The sequence below is a fragment of the Alexandromys fortis genome, unplaced genomic scaffold (assembly GCF_014885135.2).
Source record: "Alexandromys fortis isolate MF-2015 unplaced genomic scaffold, M_Fortis_MF-2015_v1.1 scaffold_22, whole genome shotgun sequence".
In the NCBI taxonomy this organism is placed as follows: domain Eukaryota; kingdom Metazoa; phylum Chordata; class Mammalia; order Rodentia; family Cricetidae; genus Alexandromys; species Alexandromys fortis.
In genome coordinates, this window is record NW_026067900.1 from 8,465,273 (window position 1) to 8,489,832 (window position 24,560).

The 24,560-nt window shown below is 43.4% G+C and overlaps 1 long non-coding RNA gene across 1 annotated transcript; it reads right to left on the bottom strand.

Annotated features, from left to right (window-relative positions):
* Positions 1–16,923: 16,923 nt before the first annotated feature.
* On the bottom strand, positions 16,924–24,319 carry LOC126490325 (uncharacterized). The gene is made up of 3 exons (XR_007589172.1): positions 24,235–24,319; positions 18,180–20,744; positions 16,924–17,948 (listed from the first exon to the last, which is right to left on the bottom strand). It is a non-coding gene; the product is annotated as an uncharacterized lncRNA (long non-coding RNA).
* Between the last annotated feature and the right edge of the window lie 241 nt (positions 24,320–24,560).

The following is a 24,560-nucleotide window of genomic DNA, read 5'->3' on the forward strand; positions in this document are numbered from 1 at the left end:
AAGAGAGCCGCACAACAAGCGTGCTCCGCATGCCCTCTGTAAAGAACAGACAAAGATAACCCCAGGGTGAGCCTGAGAACCACTTTGGGGAAAGTATTCCCGCAGCGCTGGACTTGCGCTGGCTAATTGGTTCCAGAAGCGGCGCGGGCAGCGCGGGCAGGTAGGACTGCGCCTCCTGTATCGACTGATGCAGTCACTTGTTGGGAGCCTGTGTTCATTATCTGTGTGTAAAGTGATATTAGAGGAGAGACGCCAGGCCCCGTGCGAAATGACTGAGCTCCGCACCTGACTGGAGGGAGGTGTGTTATGTAAATGCACACTGCCCAGGGTAATCGAGTTACTGAAGTGGATGTGTTGAATGGATCTGAGCAGGTGCCACCAGAGAATGAGAGATCAGAGGGCGCTGACATGTGAAAGACAGCCAGAATGAGGCCCTCGGCTTCTTGAGACCTGATTTCCACATCTCAGTCTAATTACCAAGAACTAAAGGGTTTTTCGCTCTCACTGCACACCGAGCCGCGGTGGCTGCGGCTGAGGGGAGCGGTGGGATACACGCAGAGAGAAGAAAGGGGAGAAACCAGCTCCTTCTGCAAACGTACCTCGGTTTGTTCTGTGGCTGAAGAAGCCCATTGACTAATAATCCGTGGGCTTTAGAAGATTCAAAGCCATTTTTAAAAACAAGATACTAGCTCAGTGGTGCTTCCGGGGATGCGGCCGAACATAAATAGCAAAGAGGAGCTGTAATTCCATAATAGAGCCCTCGCCTAGAGTGTACCAGTGCCAAGGATCCAGCCCAGCCTTACAAGGCAGAACAAACAAAAGGGAAGGGACAAATGTCTCCACACCAATAGCCCAGGCCATCTGGAGGCTTCTGCACAGAAGGAAGCCCGGATGGCCTCTGCCTTATGTGGCGTTCAAACAAGTAGCCTGCTCTCCGTCCCATCGCTGCCATGAGGAGTCACTGCTCCCCATCCCACGACAGCATTGAAGAGCTTCCCAGTCCCCATCTCATGCCTATCACATGAACCCGCAAAGACTTGGTGATCCCAGAAGGGATTCTTTCCTCCTGGGGCTGTTAGTTTCTGCAGCAGTTTAAAGAGAGAGAGGGGAGGCAGAAAGGAGACTAGTCAGACCTCAACAGACAGGACAAATGGGAGAGGCAGGCACAGCAAAGAAGGTGTCTGTCCAAAGGGGAAGGAGATACTTGGAGTTTACATACGGGGTTTGGGGAATGCAACTGCCCGGACTCTGTGCAAGCCTGTGTTTCTTTCTCCTGGAGTTGCTTGTTCAGACAAGGTCTTAGAAACTGCCTTGCCCAGGCTATCAGGATGCGGGTTAGAGTGGGTGACTGAGTTTGGTGATGGCAGTAAGGGGAGCAGGGTGGGGGTTCAATATAGTGCCTTGGTCATGGTCTGACATTAGTGGGTTCAAGGTTTATTCAGACAGCCACTAACCAAGTTCACTGCCCTAAAGATCCTTCCAGTGATGTGATGACATTTACACAAAAGCATTCCTCTGTCCCCACCCCCATCCCTACCACAGACTCCTCCCATTTCTCCCGCATTATCCCAAGAATCCCAAGGACTTGCCTGGGTTCTCCAGTACCATCTCATGAGGTACTCCCTCAAGTCCGCCAATCCCCTGTGTTTCCTCACTCTTGTTACAACTAAGGGGATCTCTTCTATCCATACTGATTCTATGTAGCCACCTGAAATGTGAGGATCCTATATCCATGGGTGCTTTTCATCCAGCAGGCCTCAGCTCAACAGTGTCCATCCTCCCCTCACAGAACTAGCCTGCGTCACAGGCAGCGGTGTGCAGCCCTCCATGGAGAGCGCTCACCCTGAGATTTTATGTTGTCCATAGCCCCTGTGCTCAGCAGCAAAGAGTTTCACATAGTCAATGTTCAGCAAGCAGCCATTGGACTGAGGCACTGGGGAGAGTGAACCCCAGAGCTGGTGAGTTTCGCAGACAAAATTAGAACAAGAGAATAGAACAGCTCTGTGGATGTGCAAAAATAATGTCCTGATTCCCACGGGTGGGAATCAGGAAGACACCAATATATAACACACGGTGAGGAAGGAGACAGCCCAAACTGAAGGGCGATTCTCAGTTTCATGGCTGACCCCGGCACCAACAGTGTGGGCTCACTGACAGCCTTCGACCTCTTTCATCTTTCATACACACAGCTCAGAGAAACTGGGATTATCAAATGTTATAAACTGTACAATCTAGCCCTAGCCCGTCATTTGACAGACAGGGAGGTCCAGAGAGGTGGAATGACTTTCCCAAGGTCACAGAGTGACAAGGTCAGATCTGAAACCTAGGTCTCCGGGTTGCTAATTTAATAGCCTTCTCTCCCCATCTCTTATATGAGAACATCAAAGGATGAGGAAGAAGAATGAGGGGAACAACAAAGAAATCTCTGTTCGTACATCTTTCTGTTTTTAACGATCTCCCAGTAGAGACCTCTGCAAGTACCTTTGTTTACTAGGGACAAGAACGTGTGGTAATGTATCCAGATACAGAATGCCAGGATCATTCTACCACAAAAAGCCCCCTTGTACTCCTCACTGGGACCAGGCAGGCAGAGCCAGATGTGCAGGAAGCGGGCTCATCACGTCACTTCTGTTAGCACTGGTTTCAGCCCTCCTGGCTTGCCCCTCAGGTTTATTATCAAAAGCACAGCACTACAAAATTATAATCAGGCAACTAAGGATGCTGAGTACAGAATAAATAGACCTTCCCCAGGGAAGAGCTTCCACCAATTGGCTCTCCAATACCAAATGGTCAGCCCTGAGATCATATACATACAAGTAACATTATGTGGACTGAACAGGTTGTATTTAGGAATCTATATGTATGTATTATATAAAGCAAAGATAAAAAGGCCATGAATTTGAAAGACAGCAAGGGCAGGTACATGGAAGGGATTGAAAATGGGAATGGAAAGGAGAAATGATGTAATTGTATTTAATTTCAAAAAAAATTTAAAAAAATAAAATGGAATCACACATTGTTTAGAGTGTGCTCCCCAGCGCTAGGCTGCAGGGCCTTAAGCAGTCTACAACCTCCTCTAACCCCAAGTTACACCTTAGGACACCAGGATCAGCACTCTGTAAAGTCAGGCTGACAACCAGGTGACCTGACAGTCGTGGACTCAGGATACTCACAGCTGCATTTGAGTAACAGCCTCAGATCTTCTTTGTTCAGTTTAAAAGAGTGATTTGCTGAGGTTTGGGGGCCTTTTGAGGGTGTGTTTGTTTTTGATTATATGTGTAGATAGGTCTGTGTGTCCATGTGTAGATGCGTACAAGTAAATAGAGGTAGGTGCCTGCAAATGCCAGAGATTTCAGATGCTCCCAGAGCTGTACTTACAGGTGGCTGTGAGCCAACCAACTTGGCGCTGGGGCGCAAACTCAGGTCCTCCTCAAGGACAATCAGTCTGTGCTCTTAACCACTGAGCCATCTCCTCAACCCATGATACATTCTCAGATTCTCCAGATCCTCATCCATGATCTAGCAAGGAACTGGAGGTGTTCTCTTCAGTATCACTAATGTAAATCAGGTAAGGAGATGAGAAGGGTCTGGGGCTACAATCTGTCAAACGTTTGCCTCATAGCATAAGGACCTGAGTTCGATCCCCAGCACCCATTTAAAAAGCCAGGCATGGTAGCATATGTGCCTGTAGTCTGAGGACTGGGGAGGACTGAACAAGAAAGATCCTTGGGCTTGGAGGCCAGCCAGCCCAGCCTGTCAGTGAGCCCTGGGTCCCAATGAAAGACCTTGACTCAAAAGGTAAAGTGGCCGGACGGTAGTGGCGCACTCCTTTAATCCCAGCACTCAAGAGGCAGAGGCAGGGTGGATCTCTGAGTTTGAGGCCAGCCTGGTCTACAAAAGTTAGTTCCAGGACTGGCTCCAAAGCAACACAGAGAAACCCTGCCTCAAAATAAATAAATAAAGTGGGCAGTCCCTAAAGAATGACACCAAAGGCTGACCTCTGATTTCCACATGCATGCATATCCATGAACATACATGAACATGCATGCACATGTATGTACATAGACACTGCCAACAGATAAGGAGTTAACATGTATCTATTCCCTCAAATACTCTGCTTTAAACACATAGGTTGAACACATCAATTGACTCTCAAAGCCCCATTCCCTCAACTCTGCACCAGTTAACAGTGGGCCAATCCTGCTGGGGTGCCTGAGGAAGAAATCTTGCATTCCTGCCAGAAGATGAGAATAAGGTAGATTAGTCTCAGAACCAACTTCTATTTTACAGGGGATGGGTGTCATTGAATTAAAATTCGCACAAATGTAAGCAACCACTCTGTAGCATGGCATCTTTTATAGACACGTGATCAGTTTTTCTCAACAGATAAATGATGTTTTGCACTGGAAACTGAGGTTGTTATAGATTCACTTCTGCAGAAGCCCAATACAGGGTATGATGCTTACATGTTGTTCGGATCCTGCTTGAAACTACATACCTTTAAAAGACATTTTGGAGATGATTTAAACAGTGGCAATTGTTGGTATTGGATAATATTCGGAAACTACTATTACTCTTTTTAAATGTTCATGCAAGAATACATCGTGCATTTAGCATTTCCACCCACACCCCCTTGTCTTCCTCTCCATCTTCCTCTTTCCCTCCCCTTCTATCTTTCCCTCACCCTCCTCTGTTTCTTTCCCCCGGCAAACACTTTGTTCCTGCAGACTGTTCCACTTCTACTTCCATCTCATACACACTCACACACACAGACACACACTCACACACAGACACACACTCACACACACAGACACACACACTCACACACTCACACAGACACACACTCACACACACAGACACACTCACACACACAGACACACACTCACACACACTCACACAGACACACACTCACACACAGAGACACACACTCACACACACACACTCACACAGACACACACTCACACACACACTCACACAGACACACACTCACACACACACTCACACAGACACACACTCACACACACACACAGACACACACTCACACTCACACACACTCACACAGACATATTCACACACACTCACACAGACACACACACAGACACACACTCACACTCACACACACAATTTTATAAATGTATAGAAAGTCTAGAAATCACAGAGAGAAGACATACAATAATCTGAGAGTGGCTTCACTCAGCTCATAGGACATCTCCAGTTACAACTATTTTCCTGTAAATTATAGGACTCCCTTCTTTAAAGCCAAGAAAAATCCCATTGCCTTTCTATATATCTTCCCTCCTTCATTGCTTTGTTTTGTTTCGTTTGAGGCAGGGCCTCATCGTGCAGCCCTGGCTGGCCCGAAACTCTCTACAAGAACAGACAGACTGACCCCAAGCTTACAGAGATCCACTACCTTTTTCTCCCAAGTGCTGAGATTAAAGTTATGAGCCTCTGGCTTCTCTTTAATTTGATGTGTGACAATGACATTAAAACACGCAGAAAAACACTTGTCGTCTAGCAAAGGTATGTTTTAAATACACACACTGTGTGACTAGTTTTGCTTTATCTTACCACGTTCTAAAAGGCAAATGATATCAATGGAATTTTTCAAAATTTTGACAGCTGTTGAGAGTAAATGGTAAGTTTTAAAACGATTTTCTCTCTATTTTTATCTTATGTCTTAGATTTTCTATATTTAAAAAAAAATAAGAAAACGGGAAAATACAGCCCTGGGTAATTTGTGTATACCTTCAAGTCTGGTTTCCTGGAGAGAGCTCTAACAGGGGAGTACCAAGGAAACAGAATCCAACAGCATTTCAGAAATGCCCAGGAGTTGGAAGGATCTGAACCCAAGAGTGTTCAAGGGAGGTCAAAGAGAAGCAGGCTCAGAGCAAATTTCTGCCTGGGTGAATAGACAGAGGCACCTGTTGCCGGCAGGATGCCATCCCAATGCCAGTCCTGACTCTGCCCTCACTCTCATGGTTTGCGGGGACTCACCACCAGCTAAAACAGCTTGTGCCAAACAAAAGCCGCAGCTGACCCACCTGGGCAGCTCCCCAGCAGGCAACATGAAATGTCCGACAGGCTTTGAAAACAGCCACTCTCTCACTTAGGGCAAGGAACTATTTATTAGAAGAACATAGAAAAAGACATCAATTTAACTCGGCGTTATGTGTATTTCTCTCCAGGGGGCAAGGCGAGCTCTATATTTTTTTTAATCATTCTAGGGTAGGAAAAACGTACTATATTGTTTTAGAATCAAGTCACTTTGAATTTCATCGATACATTTTGTGCGAATTATCTTGCTTCCTCACTTCCTAATGGAGAACCTCTTGGAACTGTGAGAGGATCCAAATAACAAAGAAAAGCAAGCGTTGCCCATTCATCACTGGAGTGCAGATACTAGAGACAGGTTAATGAACTTGCCTTGCAAAATGCCGTTTACACTTTACTCTTAAGGTTACCTGGAGAATTTTATTTTCCTTTATATTTTTGGCCCTTTAAAAGTTTATAACAATTAGCTTTTTTAAAAAAATCTCTCTTTGCAAGTACATGAAAAGCACAGAGCGTGATATCTGTTCCGTTTTAGAAGCCACTGTACAAGGTAACTCAGTGACAGCTCCCATCAGCCTTGTCAATGGTAGCTGCGCGGCAGAGGGTACCCCCCACACACACAGTTATTTTTCTTCTGCAAATTGATGGCACTTTGTATCTCAGTTGAAATAAGTGTGTTTGACTGTTCTATTAAAGTGTATTATCCTAAATGGGTTGTCAGTCAGACTGACCTCATTAGGAATTCAAATCTCCAGGTTCGTCAGGGAAAAGATTTAGAATGGCTAATGATGTCAGGAAGCTGCCAATCCTTACTCATAAGAAAAATTAGATCCATGACGTCTCAAGAGTTCACACTTCCCTGTCCCCTCTCCTGCTCTTATCTAGGCCCTTTCTACTATCTGACCTATTCAACAGCCTTCCCTCTTCTATCTCCACCCTCTTTTCCTAGACTCCATACGACATGCCTGTGCACACACATCTACACATGCATGAACATACACATGCGCTGCTTTGCTCATCAGTTTGACATCCCAAGCACCAAGCTGTCTCTTACCTTTATCCCTGTGCCTACATCCCCGTGTCTGCCCACCCGCGTGGGCTTCAGTCCATGCCCACATGCCACAGTCACCATGCTTCCTACTGATTTATCTTACATTCCTTTCCACTCCTCCCTGCCCGGCATTTTTAGCTCCTGCCATGCCCTGTTCAAATCTTCCCCTTCCAGAGGAGTTCTTACGGCTTCACATAGACCTAACCTCTCCCTCGAGGCTCACGTCTAGGTTCTTCTTATTGCTTTTCTAGAGAAGATACACAGCCACTCCTTCTGCACACAAAGCCCTGCTGTGTCCATCTTCACTTCCCATGTAGCGCCTGGCATGTGGCAGCTGCTCCATGTGTTTCAGAGTTTCAACAAAATACAACGCAGACGCTAAAAACCAAGGAACTGTGAAATTGTGGACAAGATAGAACACTAAGCAAAATGCAAGGGCAGAATAATATATAAACTATGCTCCCATTTATATGAAATAAAATCAGGTATGGATAGAGCTATATAAAGATATAAACGGGCAAGTGGAGCTCTGATAAATCTCACAGAGGTGAACAATAAAACTCGGACAATGCTGGCTGCCAGTGAGGAGGTGGTAGGCGCACGGACCAGTGGTTGGACGGAGACTTGGTGCTTGAATTTTATTACCTTGTGCATATATTACCCACATTACCCATTCAAAGATAACAATTCAATCGAAAGCAATAAAATAAATGTTTGATTTTAATTGAAGCTAAGCTGAACAACCCTGAAATTAATAATGGAACTGGTGGAGTCGTCAGATTGCCCAGGAGTTCAGCATCCAGAGAATTTTATTTCTCTAATTATATGGATCCAGTGCCAAGTCTAATTCATTAGTTTTAATAATGGTGGTGACAATTAATAAGCTTATAACATTAATAAATCAGGAACAACTTCTTATATTAAGAAGTTTTACCCAACAATGTTAAAATTCTATCCGTTTACAAAATCGGTTCCCGACTGTGTGAGCTCTTGAGTGCTTTTGTTTTGCTTTGCTTTGTGGTTGCTCGTGTCAGGTTTAAGTGCTGTGTGATTTGCTGGAAAAGAGTGTTGGGGTTTTAATGAGCACGTGGCCCATATCTCACTTGGTCCACAGTTGGAGCAGTTTGGGGAAGTGTGTCACCAGGGCAGGATTTAAGTGTTTATAGCTTCACCACGCTGTTCCACTTTCTCTGCTTTGTGCTTTCATGAAGATGTGAGCGCTCAGCTTTCTGCGCCACCCCTGACACTTGCTTCCGTGCATCAAGTCCCATCACTGGGGGACTCCTTTCCCTCTGCAACCATAAATGCAAATAAACTCTTTCTCCTAGAATTGTCTTGTCCTAGTGTTCTGTCAAAGGGACAGAAAGTAACTAATACAGATACCGTTTCCAAACCGCAAAAGTTGGAACATTGCAGTATGCATTGTTAAACCTTAACAGGTAGGTACCTACATTATACAGGGAAATCCTTACTGAAGTGGGTGCATGGAGGGGCTAAAAACTGTCCTCAGGGTTTATGATGTAGCCTGGTAAATCCCTCCCCATGAAGATCTGGAGCATGAGGCTCGCAGCTAAGAGGTTCCCATTGGGGTTGTCGGGCTACATTAGCCCAAGTATATGTTCACCTTTCATGGATTTCCCACTATTTGTGTTGAAGAAGTGATCTTTTGTGAGACATAGGGTATAATGGCATCTTCTCCAGACACTTTCATATCCTTCCTTTCCTCACTTGGTCATTAGTAAACACAGTTTATGAATTTCAAAGGAAGACTGGGGGAGAAAAAGAACACTCTTCCCTATGTACTGGCAGGTGGCTTCTTCCCCACTTGACAAAGGAGCTTGTCCTAGGCACCAAGATCCCATCACTCTCATTACTCAGCCTCTGGACCTGCAAATGTTACTCATGGCTATTAAATTATCCTGCCTTCTGGAAGATCTCTTTTTAAAGAGCTACCTATGATGTATGAGAAGCTCTCAAACTCCACCCCTGGAGGCCCCCAGTGGAATACTGGGGACAGAATGGAGACTCGAGGGGCAGAGCAGATCCTGGGGGACACTAATGAAGGGCAGGGCCGGTGCAGAAGGAGCATCACTTATTATTAACATATTAGCCCAGCAGGGCAGTGTGCCAGAGCTGAGAAGCCTCAGTCTTGCAGCTATGAAAGATCTGTTAACTCTGGGGCGAAAGTACTCCAATACCTGCATCCGAGCTGCACTTCCAAAAAAAGCATTATTTGTAACAAGTTCTCAGACACTACCAGTTATAACAATAACCTTAGGTGTGACTACAAACCATGGATACAACTGTTGTAATTCTCTATAACTAATGTTGACATTAGAAAGTGTATGGTAGACGGCTGCAGGATCCATGAGAAGGCGATGGGCTGCTGAACCTCCCAGGTTTTTCCTAGGATATGGCAAGCGGCTGATATTTGAAGACTTGATAAACTGTTAAATATAGCATAATACACATACCATCTTACCCCCAAGGGAAAAAAAGGATTTGATTTCTTTAAAGTGAAGTCTCAGGGCTAGTGTGGGGGCTCAGAGAGCATTCACAGAGCTCTGGGTGTGGTTCATGACACTGTGAACTGGTGGGCACGCCCATGATAACTAGAACTTGGGAAACAGGTAGAAGATCAGAAATCCAAGTCACCTTTGGCTTCATAGAGAGTTCAAAGTCAGCCTGAGTTTGATGACACCTTGTCTCAAAAACTGGTGAGGGGGGGAGTGCTCTTATCCGCAGAAGGCAGGTAAGAGTTTTTGGTCGGAAAAGTCAGGGATTGGCTATGCTGAAGGGAAAGAAGGGGACTGTTGTGCAGCCGGCTCTAGTAAGCCCCAAGTGCTTGGTCCCTCCTCTCTTGGTCAGGCTCCCTGGGAAGGAGAGAGGGGAACACATCTCCCTACTGGATGCTTTGTAGCATTTAGATCCTGACCATTCTCTTGAGCCAGCCCCATCTCCATGTCCTCAGCATGTGCTCCAAATGGCTTATAGGAAGCATCTGGAAACATTCTCCAGAGAATCCAGAAACGATATCAGCAAAACCCTTGCAATCCAAGGTTGCGATTTGGCACTTCTGGTTGGCAAGAATGTTGGAACAGCCTTTCCAAGAGCGACTTGGCCACCACCACAACCAGAGCTCTGGAACTGCCATTCAAACCAACCCAAGGGAACCATCCAAAATGTGTAAAAGGCTTTCTGGTCAAACACATTCAGAGTTTCAGCTGTGGCAGGGAAAGTCTGGACAACCCCTATGTTTCTAGTAACAACAAATGGCCTTTTCCTCTCTCGTTCTAGAATATTATACAGCCATTAAAAATGTTTGCAAAGAGCATGTAACAAAGTAGAATACTTAGGTTTGAGTTATAAATCAAAAATATCTATATGTAGGTCAACTTAATATAATACAATATATATAATAAAATGATATAACAATATCTGCATAAATAATATGGGCATGGATTAAATTTTGCAATGAGAAATAAAAAATATAACTAGATATCACTTCACACCATCAGATAAACAGAATTTAAGCTCTGAAAATATCAGGTGTTGGTAAATCTGCAAAATAGTGGGACCTAGAACCATAATTTAGCAATATTTGGTAATATTGAAGAATTTATTTTCTGAATAGGTTCCCAGAGAAACATTTTATAGATATATATATAAAGAGAAAACCTTGGAAGTTTTTAGTTTGTCATGCTGGACCACAAAAACTTATTGGTGAACTCAGTTAATGCTTATTTTTTATTAATAAAAAAGATGGATAAATTGATACAGCAAAACAAAATGGACAAAGAAGAGCCATAGGAACACGGCTAAATCCCACCAACATAACATTGAACAGCATGCAAATTGCAGGAAAATAGGTCTATAAACCATGAAAATAAGCAAAGAAATGCCTTGAAATACCTGGTAATCAACGCACAGTACTTCATAACAGAAGTGAGAATGAAAGCATTGCCTATGATCATCTCTCTAAGAGAGTTTCGGAGACAGAGCAGAAATACCCAGAGTTTCAGACACACACATAAGCTTTTCATTTCTCAAGCAGAACACTGGGTCCCTGGATATGTAAATGGAGACTGTACTTTTGTTTGCCAGCCACCCAGACCCAAACAATCACACAAGAACTATATTAATGACAACACTGTTTGGCCAACAGCTCAGGCATATTCTAAGCTAGCTTTTACATCTTAAATTAACCCATTTCTATTATTTTATATTTATTGCGAGGTTTGTGGTTTGTTACCTCACATCTTGTTTCTTGGGCAGTTATATAGTGTCTGCCTGACTCCACCTTCTTTCTCCCAGCATTCAGTTTAGTTTTTCTGTCTAGCTATATTCTGTCCCGCCATAGGCCAGAACAGCTTCTTTGTTTATCAATGGTAATAAAACACATTCATAGCAAACAGAGGGGAATCCCACATCACGGATGCTTGCTGTCCCGTTCCCCACACTTCTCAGTTTATCTTCAGTATTTCATCATGACTGAAAATACACAATGAACAAAAACATGAAATAACTAACTGTATCTAACAGCATTGTGTCTTCCTCTTGACAGTGATGGAAATGAGACTTCTCTCTTACCATATTTCAGCAATTACTAAGCATGTAGAATAAAAAGATTTTCTTGTTTGTTTTATTCCTGTTTACAGATAAGGAGGAACTAGACAGAACTATGAGCTACAGAGCCATGGCCAAAGAAAAAAATAAAGGACCGCCCTTATTTTTTTTAATTATTTCTTCTTTTATTTTTGAGGTTATAATTACACAGCCCTTCCCTTTCCTACCTCCAAACCTCTGCATATACTTCTCCTTTCTCTCTTTCAAAATCATGGTCTCCTGTAGCAGAATTTTGTTTTAGGGCCACCAACCAGCTCCCGAATCATGATGGTATGGAAACAATATTAGTTATGAATGTTTGGCCTTATCTTATACTTGTTTCTTGTTAGCTCTCATAACTTAATCTGTTTCTCTTCATCTACATTTTGCCTCAGAGATGTTTACCTTTCTTTCTGTATATCTGACTTTCATGATGTCTCCATGGCTAGCTGGCTACCTGGCTTCTGGCCCTGGCCATGTCCCTGTCTTTCTCCCTCATTCTCTTCTCTCCTTCTCTAGCTCTCCTCCTAGTTACTCGCCCTGCCCACCAGTCCCACCTATCCCTCTCCTGCCTTGAATGCTATTGGCCATTCAGCTTTTTATTAGGCAGGCAAGGTGAAGCAAATGCAACACACCTTTACATTGTTAACAAAGGCAGCATAAACAAATGTGACATCCTTTCACACAGTTCAAGTAATATTCCACAGCATAACCATAAGTAGCAAGAAGAGTCTAGACTTGATAAAGAGAACAAGGGAAAAAGAGAAGGAGATGCCTGGAGCTAGCCGGTTAGGCAGCCACCAGTCAGACAGACACAGAGGAAGCAGGGAAGTAGGACCTATGGAATGGAAGAAAGGTAAAAAGCCCTGAGGCAAGATGTGGATGAAGATTAAAATAAGTTATAAGAGCTAGTGGGACAAACTTAAACTAAGGCCAAGCATAGTAACTAAGAAGTCTCTGAGTCGTGATTTTGGGGGCTGGTGGTCCAGAAAAGCCTGCTGTATGAAAGTTGGCATCTGGCCTCCACACATACATGCATATGAGCATAGACAGGTATGCATAGATAGGTAAACTCTAAGTAGACAAAGTATTTGTTGTCGTGACACCTGCTATCTTTGCAAAAGTTTTCTTAGAATTAAAAAAACAGGCTCTTATACATAATTCACAAATCACTTTCCCTTGGCCTGGGGATTATAGGAAACCATTCATGAGATAGTGAAATTTTGGTGCTAACTAGGACAATATCAAGAAAATGATTCAAGTTAGTCACCCTAAAGCAGAGGGAGAAAGATGACAGTTGACAGATAGTATGTAGCTAGATATAGGTAGATAATATGTAGATAGATATAAAAATTATCTACAGTAATGGTCGATGATAGATATATTAGATAGATAAATAGATAATTGATATGAAGATAGATATAGTAAATAGATACATAACAAAGCGATAGATGATAGATAGATAGATAGATAGATAGATAGATAGATAGATAGATAGATAGATAAACAGACTTTATAATCTGGTATATAGAGTGAGCATTGCAGAATAAAATTGGGATTGCTACTGTGGCTTCTATTATTTTTAATGAAAGCGGCACAGATTCAACTCATCACCCATTATACTATTTCCTGTAGCCTAGTCTTTGAGTCAAAACAGCATGTTCTCTGCATTCTACATGCCAGCCAGGATGGTTTCAGCTGAGTCAGTTTAAGATCAAGTCCATCCCTCCTGAAAGCAGGATGGAGCTGATATTTCATGAGATTCTTTGATCTTCTTGCTAACAAATGAGGTGTAAGATAAATTTCTGAGATATAAATAAGGATGACCAGCACTCATTCTCTTATTCAACGAGTATTTCCCAAGCATTTAATTTGTGTTACATTGTAGTATTATATACATGACGAAAATTGATAACATCGGACGATTCAGTCTCTTCCCTATCGATGGGAGCCCTGTAAGCTCCCCAGAATCCCTCCACTTGCTGAAAACTACAAGGATTTGAGTTATCACAACTGATGGTCACTTGACTGTGTTTATTTTTGCCAAATTCTAAGTGAGACCCTGGAGTGCTTGTTTGTAAGGACCGCATCAGAAATTAATTCAAACAGACCGAGTGGTGGGCAATGACTCCTACGGATGAGAACTTCCCCACCTGGCACAGCCCAGTCACCTCTACCAGGTAATCTCCATGCTGAAGGCATGCTAACACACCATAAAGATGACAAGGGTTACTTGTTAGCATTTTATTTCCAGTCTACAGAAAAGAAATCCTAGGGGATATCTTAGATGTTCATCATGAGAATGTGCTTTGGGGAATAGGGGAATTAACTGATCAATTTGGTTCCAGGTCACAGGTACATGGGTGTTTTTTTTAAAATATTTATTTATTATTATGTATACAATATTCTGTCTGTGTGTGTGCCTGAAGGCCAGAAGAGGGCGCCAGACCTCTTTACAGATGGTTGTGAGCCACCATGTGGTTGCTGGGAATTGAACTCAGGACCTTTGGAAGAGCAGGCAATGCTCTTAACCACTGAGCCATCTCTCCAGCCCTACATGGGTGTTTCTAATAAATTGTTTTTACTCCAGTCCAAGTGGTGAAGGAAAAAAAAAAAAGCAAAACTAAAACAATACGGCTCAGCTAAGATGTAAAGACAGCTTTTACTGGTTTTTTATTCAATCGCCAAATGCTACAAGAACAATAGACAATAAACACAGGAATATAAAGTGTTTAGATCAGGAAAATCCGTGCTACAATGCACAAAAAAAACTATCTACAACATTTTTACACCAGTAAATTAAATACTATGTTGGGGAATGAAATGGGATTCCCCTCTGTATGCTATGAATGCCGTTGGTTAATAAAGAAACTGTCTTGAGCCTGTGATAGGGAAGAATAAAGATAGGCGGGGGGAGGGGGAACTAAACTGAATGCTGGGAGAAAAAAGCCAAAGTCAGTGAGAAGCCATAGTCAGAGAGAAGCCATGTAGCCCCCACTGAAGACAGACATCAGGCAGAACTTTACCCAGTAAGCCACAGCCATGTGGCAATACACAGATTAATGGAGATGGATTAGTTTAGGATATGAGTTAGCCAAAAATATGCTTAAGCTATTGGTCAAACAGTATTTTAAATAATATGGTTTCTGGGTGGTTATTTCAGGAGTCTGGGTGGCTGGGAAATGAACAAGTGTTTTTCCCACAACAAAGGAAGGCCAATAAGCTCAAATTCCCCACCTTGTTTCTAACTGCAAGCCTCCAAATTCCATACTGGATATCTAAAGACTCAGAGGTGCAGAGGGGGGCCCTCAAGGTCTGTTTGACACAAGCCTTTCATTTTGTAGAGTGGAAATCTCTTAAAACATGACTTCGTTTCTTCTCCTGTGACTGACATAAAAATACACTGGCAGGAGCAACTTAAGAAGGGAAGATTTGTTTTAATTCACAGTTTAGGATACAGCCCATCGGGGCAGGGAAATTGAGGTGGGAACTTGAAGCAGACAGTTACACGGTCACCTGGAATAGGCAGCCAAGAAGAAAAGAGGAACAAATGCATGCTGCTTCTCAAGGACCTTTCTCCACTTACACAATTCAGGATCCTTGTCAAGGGAATGCTACCACCCACAATGGGCCGGTCTTTCCACTTCACATAACCCGAAGAAGATAATTCCCACAGCCATGCCCAGGTGCTCTTCTAATTCTAGATTCTGCCAAGCTGACAATCAATACAAACTATCCACAATAGAGGATCAGCACAAAAAGCCAACCACGTGTGTATAAAGTCATAGCCAACACGTGTATGGTAACTGGAACTTAAAACAGAAGGCCATTTGCAACCATTTGCAAAGAAAATAAAGTATGAATACATAAGCTTAAACTTGTACAGGGTCTGTGGGCTGAGAATTGGTGTTGACACGAGAAAGAGGTCGCAGATTTGGAAAACAGAAACACCACGTTCATACACTGAAGATTCAACGAAGATGTCAGTTCTCCCTAAGTTTGAAACAAAAATATAAGGGAATTCATATTTAAAACACAGCAAGATTTTTTTTTAATTCTGTGGGCGGGTGTGTTTACTGGGTATGGATGTGGTATGGTATATGTGAGTTTGGAGTAATGTATAGGTATGTATACTATACATATACTATATACTTTAGTAGTCTATAGTGTGTCTATGTGGTGGGTGTAGGTGTGGTATGGTGTGTTTTTGTGTGTGTGTGTTATTATGTAGCATGTATGTGTATGTGCATATGTGTGTGTATTTGGTTGAGTGTAGGTGTGTATGTGGTGGGTGTGGTATTGTGTGTGATATTATGTGCATGCATGTGTGTGTGTGGCACGTGTGCTTATGGGTATGCAGGTGTAAGGGCTGATGTGCACCTACAGTCCTGTTTATCACTGTCTGCCTTATTCCCTTAAATTGGGGTCTTCAGAAAGTCCCAGCAATCTTCCTGTCTCTGTATCCCCACAGTGTTGAGGTTACAGTCATGTGCAGCCAAGCCTGGTATTTTTAATGTAGGATCTTGGGATTTGAACTCAGGTCCTTGGGTGCTTGTGCAGCAAATACTTTTACTATCAGAGACATCTCCTCATACCCATGTTTATGAATTTCTGTTGTGAATGTATCATGCAAACAACCAGCCCTAAGCTAAAATGAGCCTGTATCCCCACAAACACAGTGAAAGACATCCACCAACCCATGGCATCCTTGTTAAACTGTGCTTAGTGAGCAATAAACAGCAGTCTCTCCTCACAAAAGCATATTCCCCTTGTTTTCCAAGTATAAACCTTTCTCTCCTGTAACAATATGATCAAATTGGCATATTAGAGCCCATCAACAAAATTCCCTTAAAACAATAAACAAATCCATTTAAATATAGTATCTTCCTTTAGCAAAATTAATTAGATGGGATATTTTTGCTTGAATGCTAAAGGTAATGTTGTGAGTAGGGAGAAAGACAGAGTCTCATGTAGCTCAGGCTAAACTTGAACTCCAGATGAGTTTGTAGCTGAGGATGACCTTGAACTCTTGATCATCCTGCTTTTGCTTCCCAAGTGCAGGTATTACATCATGGGCCACCATACCATGCTGGACACTGAGTCCCCGGGTTCTGTGCATGCTAGGCAAGCACTCTACCAACATCCCCAGCACAAAATGCAACTTTTAAAAGAGTATTTTTTTCTTCATTGTATTTATTTATTTATTGGCTAACAATCACAAATTTTTACATCTTGAATTTTGCAGGCAAATGGATGGAGCTAGAAAATATCATTGTGAGTGAGGTAACCCAGACCCAGAGAGACAATTATCACATGTACTCACTCATGAGTGGTTTTTAAACATAAAGCAAAGAAAACCAGCCAACAAATTACAATCCCAGAGAACCTAGACAACAATAAGAACCCTAAGAGAGACATACTTAGATCTAATCTACATGGGAAGTAGAAATAGACAAGATCTCCTGAGTAAATTGGGAGCATGGGGACCTTGGGAGAGGGCTGAAGGGGAGGGGAGAGGCAGGGAGGGGAGCAGAAAAAAATGTAGAGCTCAACAAATTTTTTTTAAAAAATAGAAAAAAAGAGTTAAATAAAAATCACAAATTTTCAAAAAATAATAATAATAGAGATTTAGGTTACATACAGGTGCTGAAAATACTAACTGCTGTGCTTGCTTGAATTCAACAAAATGCCACTGCACAATGGCTTCTATGGCTTCCAGAAAAGAGTTCCCTATCAAGACTAATTAATACCCAAAATGTGTGTGAGCAGGGAGAAGCTCAGTGCTCTGCCTACCAAACCCCATCCTCATCCAGTCCCCCTGAGAATCCAGGTTTCCAGGAGAGGCGTGTCACCGCCCACAGAAGTCCCTGGCACTTTACTCTTGTCCTGAAAATGATCAATTTCGTAACATAAATTTAAATAGTGACATGTGTTAAATTTGTGTTTCTAACTTAAACAACTAGATACCTGCCTCTAACCAAGTTGTCTATTGCTTTATATAGTTCATTCTGTTTTTATTCTATTTCTAGACTATAATTCTGGCTGGAGTTTTGAGTTTCAAGAACCCAAAGAGAAAGGCACGGCTATTTCCAGGGATAAAGTCGCTGTTTTCATGTAATTCAATCCTTTCTCTTGAGCAGCACAACTTTGTTTTCAATCGAGGGAGACCAGGAGATGCCATCGATGGGAAATGTGACTGGCGCCACTCAGGACACATCAGTCGTGATGGCCAAGCACTCTGGAACAGAAATAGCAACAAGAGGAAGAGGTGCATGGGCATTTTTTCCACATATTTAGGAATTTTACTGCTTATATCAAATCTGAGATGAATTACACCAATCACAACAGAAAGAAAATGATGCCATATGTTCCAGGAGAGATGAGGAAAGTGAATCAGACTCGAGTGCAAGAGGAAACCCTACTGGTGTGCCTTTTGGCCAAGGTCATTCAGGGTGACCTTTCTACTGACCTTGTCTCATTCTTTCAGTGAAAGATCAAGTCTCCACCGCCTTAAACTGCCCTGGATGCAGGCCAGCCTCGGAGAGTTGCTTGTCAGCCTGGGGAAGCAGATATTTTGCTATGGTTGGATCTGAAGAGCATCACCCAACACAATCTCTGAGTCAGCACATCCCCAGGTTGAGGTAGGACCGAGGCCTCCTGACAAAATTTCTTGACTCCTCGTGGGAGCCTTACCCTCTCTGAGGAGCAGATGGAACTGGGGTGAGGAAAAGGTGGAGGCAGTGGGAAGGGGAAACTGGGATTCCTGTGTAAAAAAGAAAGAAAGAAAACCAAACTGACACTTTTGTGTCTTTTTAGGATCATGAAGTAACTTTGTTGACAGTGTAGCTTACAGATGCAGGTATCTCTCACGACTCCAACTATGGCAGCAAGGACAAAAGCAGTCTCTTATTTAAGAGTATACATGTGCCCCTCAATGCAAATGTTCAGGCATGATGACACTGAGGACCTAGTGAGGTATTTGGAAGCTCACAAAGATCAATAGTAAATCAACCTCATTTTAAAAAACATGAGAAAATCCAAAACCATTCCTAATGAGAAACCAATTGGGGGAAAGTGACATAGAATAAAATTTTCGCAATTTTCATCTTGGCAGCCAACAGATTCTGGGAGAGAGGGAGGCATAGCATTCAATTGTGTGCCCGCTGCTGAGCACACCAGACTCCAATAAATAGTTTCAAACTGACGCCACTGTTAAAACTCAGTGGGGCACACACACACACAAACCACCTCATACATACAGGAAAGAGGTTTACAGGGAAGAAGGAGAACTGGCAGGATTGGGAGTGGGGTAAAAAAAAAAAAAAGAAAAAGAAAGAAAAGCAATTGTAGTAATATTTTATAATTTTGTATTATTAACTTGGTACATCATATATATGTGTGAAGTCGTCAAAGGACAAAATTATAGTTCAGATAGGTAGTAAGAAATCATATATTCCTGTACATGATATACTAGAGAAAGGGAACCAACCAATATGCCTTGTGTATTACTCACTGGTCTCACTGCTGACCAAAGCAACTTACGGGAAGGAGAAGTCATCCCAGCTCGTGGTTCAAGGCTACCTTTGGTGGTGGCAAGAGCTGCTCACACTGCGTCTGTCATCTGGAAGCAGGTGAGATGAGAGCTGGAACTCAGCTCACTTTCTCTGTATTCCGTCAGGACTCACAGTTAGCATGGACTTTCCCACCTCAGCTAACCGAGTCTAAAAACTCCCTCACAGGCATGCCCCTGGGGGTGGGTTCACTGGGAAATAACACTCAGGAGTTTCTAGCACATTCCCAACCTTCTTCAAGGCTCTTGGGAGTGCTTTGTGTTTCGCTGGGATATTGCCAGTCCACACTCTCAGGACCACATTGTCCATACTAAACAGGTAAATCAAGTTCATCAAAGAGTGAGAACAAGAGCCAGCAGATCTCTGTGAATTCAAAAACAGTTAATGATGAGTTCCAGGTCAGCCAGAGTTATAGTTTTCACTATAACTATAAATATATAACTATAACTATAACTTAGCCTGCTTAATCAAACTTAGACTATCACTCCTCTACGGTCAACTTCTTTAAAATGGGGACCTAGGGATTGCAAAGATGGTGTCTTAGTTAGGGTTTCTATTGCTGTGAAGAGACTATGGCCACGGAAGCACATATAAAGAAAACATTTACTTGGGGTGGCTTGTTTACAGTTTATTACCATCGTGACAGGGAGCATGGCAGAGTGCAGGCAGACATGGTGCTGGAGTAGTACCTGAGAGTCCTACATCTTGCGGTCAGCGGGAAGGAGACTGTGACACTGAAGGACGCTTAAGCAAGACCTCAAAGCCTGTCTTCACAGTGACACACTTCCTCCAACAAGGCTGTACCTACTCCAACAAAGCTACACCTCCCAATAGCCATTTTCTTTCAAACCACCACAGAAGGCTTAATGGGTAAGAGCACTTGCTACTCTTGCAGAGGATCTGGGTTCAGTTCCCATCACCCGCATGGACATTCACAACCACCTGACTCTAGTTCTAGGAGATTCAACACCATCTTCCGGCCTCCGTGCATACTACACACATGTGGTACACATACATACACACAGACAAACACAGATAACAAAATAAAATAAATCTTTTTAACATGGAGATTTTTTTTAAATCCCATTAACTGATAAAGGTTTTAAATATTAAAAGGTGTGAATAGGGGCTAGGTATGTAACTTAGTTGGCAGAGTGGTTACCCTATCATGCATGAGACCCTGTGTTAGATCTCCCATAGGACATAAAACTGGGCCTAGTGACACATGGCTATAATCCCAGTGATCTGGAGGTAGAACAGGAGAATCAGGAGTTCAAGATCATCCTTGTCTACATAGCAAATTCAGTACAAGCCTAGGCTAAGGCGACTCCGCCTTCAAAGAGAACAGAAGACATTTCTGCTGTCCAGAACCAGACTCTGTCTTCAACTCAGAGCTCCTGATTACTCTCTGCACCAGCCAGTCTTCCATCGCTTCCCCACTGGCCTTTCTCTCGGAAAACCTCCTGTTAAAAGAAACAAAACGAGAAATGCAGTTTGTACCAAAAAATCGAAAGTGTGTGACTTTACTGGGATATTTCCCCCATCTAAACAAATATCTGCTGTGTCAGCACAAATGCATACATTACAATTGCACATGCTTATTTTGTGCAAACAAAAAGAATAATTCTGGACTGCTATTTTCCAACATCCAATAAGTCAATTCTGTTTTGTATCAAATTCTTTGACAGATGCTCTATGTGGGGTGACTCCCCAGTGTTCTGAACACTCCTGAGGTTTCTTTCTTTTCATGCATCTTGCCATCTCCAGGTTTTCCTGCCTGAGTCAGATCTTCCCAGGGAGTTTCTGGATTCTTGAGCCCTCAGTTTTGACCTGATTCCTGTTACCTAGGAAATACAATGCCACTTCTGGAAACTTCCTAAACCACACAGGCTGTTGTATAGGGATATTTCAGTGACTGGCAGCTTTCGAAGGCCTACATTCCAGTACCTGGTTTTATGCTGCCTGTCAGTTTCAGCCTCCTAGTTTCTCCTGCTGCACATCCCAGAAACAAGAGACTTATGAGCCAGTCGCCATTTGGAACTGTAAAGTGCTGCTGGCAGGCAGAAGAGAGTGGGACTCCCTGGAGCTGGAGTTCCTGGTCATTGCGAGCTGGCCAGAATAGATGCTGGGAACTGAATTCCAGTCCTCTGGAAGATCAGCAGCAGCAAAGCTGTCTAGACCTAACCATCTCTATTTTAAAGGGGAAATTTAAGGCACTTAGGAAAGAGACTTACTTACCCAAGAGACCTCCTGCAAGTGAGTGCCATTGGACCGCAACTTGGATCCTTTGGGCTTCAGATTTCTTTTTAATACCAATCCCCACCAGAAAGACTAGCCTAGTCCATGCTGGGAAGTTTATCACACATGATCTGTAATCTACGGTAGGATGTACCTTACTAAAATGTATACAAGGCCCTGGAGATATGGCTTGGTGCTTAGAGCACTTCCTGATCTTATAGATGACAAGGGGCCTTTCCCAGCACCTGCACGATGGCTTACAAGCATCCATAAATCCAATTCCATGGGATTGGACAATACCCTCTTTTGACCTCCATGGGCACCATGCTCATGTATGGTACAGATATATGTATCTACAGGTTAAAAACAATAAACTCATGTATATAAATATGAATAAATAAATAAATAAAATTAAAACACATATACTAAAATGTACATCCTAGTGCAGCCTCAAATGACTGGCTTGCCTAGAAAAATGGAACAATCTTCCCTATTCTTAGCACAGCTGCATATAAAAACTAGACAAGGTAGAAGCCCCTGCCTGGTAAAGAGTGCTTAGTACCCCTCTCCTTTTGGGCTAAACAGAGCCTTTTCAGCAAGGAGGCTGCTAAGGTGGCATCAGGCTATTAATGGGCAAAGCATTTACTTTAGATCACTAACACTGTAAAAGTAGATCGGAGGCCCTCTATGTCTGGCTATTAGAGATGTTAATTAAATATTTATAATATCTAAATTAGCATAGTGAAAGCTCAATTCATCAATTTGTTCTGGTCTGTTTGTAAGGGGGGAAAGAAATAACTCCAAATGTCCCTGAAGAAAGATGCTGTGTGGGTCAATGGGAAGATGACTGAACACTTGATTATGATTGTGGGAAACTTTTTATTTTGATTTTATTTAAAGGTACTTGTTGCAGCACCTCGCCTTAAATCATTTACCACAGTCGATAGACTGGAGTGCCATGCATTATTCATTACCTGGTGAAAAATTTGCTAAGGTACTTCCATGCTGAATGCCTGATTGACTAATTGATTACTTGATAGTTATTTCCAAAAAGTTGAGGCTAGATTTCATGCGGACAGTGGGACACTAGAGGCTGGAGTCCTCGGTGTCCTCTACTGTTATCCAGGCTGCGGAAGACCTAGGTATTTCTACACCTTGCAATGGTACCTTGATAACAGAGCTGTTTTTTAGGCTTCGTGGTTAGTAACTAAGAAGAGTAATTGGCTCTTCCATTGAATCTGTTAGGTAAGTGACTGCTTCTCCCTAGTCCTGTGTGGAGAAACCAGTGTGAATGTCTAAATGCCCATGGCTTCTGGATGCTTAATGGGTATTATTCTTATGAAGAATAGCAAGAATTCTTTATCGCATCTTTAGCAAACGGAAATTATTTATTTTTCTTTATTTGCCGGTCTGTATATGTGCATGTGAGTGTAGGTGTCCAAGGAAGCCAGCAGGGGACATCAGATGCCCTGGAGCTGCGGTTCTAGCAGTTGTGAGCCACCTGACTTGGTATCCTCTAAGAGCAGCAAGTGTTTGTAAGTGCTGAGCTAGTTCTTCAGCCCCTCTTTATCTTATTTAATTATGGGGAAGTCTAGAACAAGAAAGTCAACTGACATGTTTCCAAGTATAAAGGAGAGTAATTGCACAGGAGACCCCTTCACCAGAAGGAGCTGTCTGGCTAGCTGAGCTAATCTCCACTCATCCAGGTATGGGTAAACACAATTCAAAAGGAAGTTTGCATTTTTTACACACACACATACACACACACACACACTGGTCTGACTGGATCACGATCATTTCATGGATATATCCCTTCTCTAAAATGAAAACTCTAATAAATAAGTAAAATAGTAAGACTTGGGGAGACCCTTGAGTTAGTCTGCTTTCGTGATTATTAATCTCTCTCCTAGGTATGTCGTTTGCACTTCCTACAGATTAGTGAGCAGATCCCTTTATAGGACTACATCTGTCTCTCTCTCCCCACAATCTGTCCTACCCTAGGGGGAGGGCTGGCGGGAAAGGGTTAAAGGTTCTCTGGTCGAAATAGCCCAACAGAAGGGGCCCCAGCCCAGAGCTGAAATCTAAGTCTAATGACCGCTGCCCTTCACCTCGCTGCAGTCCACAGGCCGGACCTGCGGCCCGGTGGGGGCCGGGACCAGGACAGGACACAATGTTCTGCGTTTAACATTTGAACTTCTCCTATCCGAGGCAGCAGGCCGTTTTGTCCTGGGGTCGCTGACCCTCGCTCCCCCATCAGCTGCCCTGAAACCTTAATTGAATGACAGATGGTCATTTTCGGGGGCGCCAGAAGCTGCACCGGCCAGTGGAGGGGCTCAGGACGGGGCGGCCTTGCTCGGGCTCTGCCTGCCTGCCGGGGGTGGGCGGCCAAGGCAGCCGGTGGCCGGCGGGGCCTGAGGGCTCAGTGTGGATCTCTGCGGCTGTAGTCGTTGGCTAGCCCCTGCTCTAGGAAGAGGCCGCGGCCTCAGGGGCCGCTTAACCGGGTCCTAGCGCCCCTGTCTGCCTGCCAAGCTCCACGCAGTCCAATACTGGTTGGGCCTCTGGCCCTCCATTTCTAGGCCAAAGTCTGGCGTTCTAGGTCCTCTGTAGACAAGATCTGGCACGTGTGCACCCCAGGCTCAGTTCCAGGGCCAAGAGGCTCAGGCCAGCCTGACTCCGCCCGGACAGTCTGCAGAAAGACTGATCCTGAGAACCTACCTCCAGATTTGCCAATCCCATGCAGAAACCACGAAGGACTGGCAAGTCCCGGGTGGGGTTCACGGCCTGGCAAGGCCCGGGTAGGGCTCCACCCTATTGTAGAGAGCTCTCGAAATTTCCTGGTTTGACAGAGGTAGGTAGGTAGGTAGGTAGGTAGATAGATAGATAGATAGATAGATAGATAGATAGATAGATAGATAGATAGCCCCAAAGACTCCTGGAGGCACCACAATCCAACCCCAGAGCCTCCACCGCCCGCCTGCGACCTAGTGTCCTATTTCTTTAAAATAAAAGCTGCGAGCCCTACAATTACTGGGATTACAGTG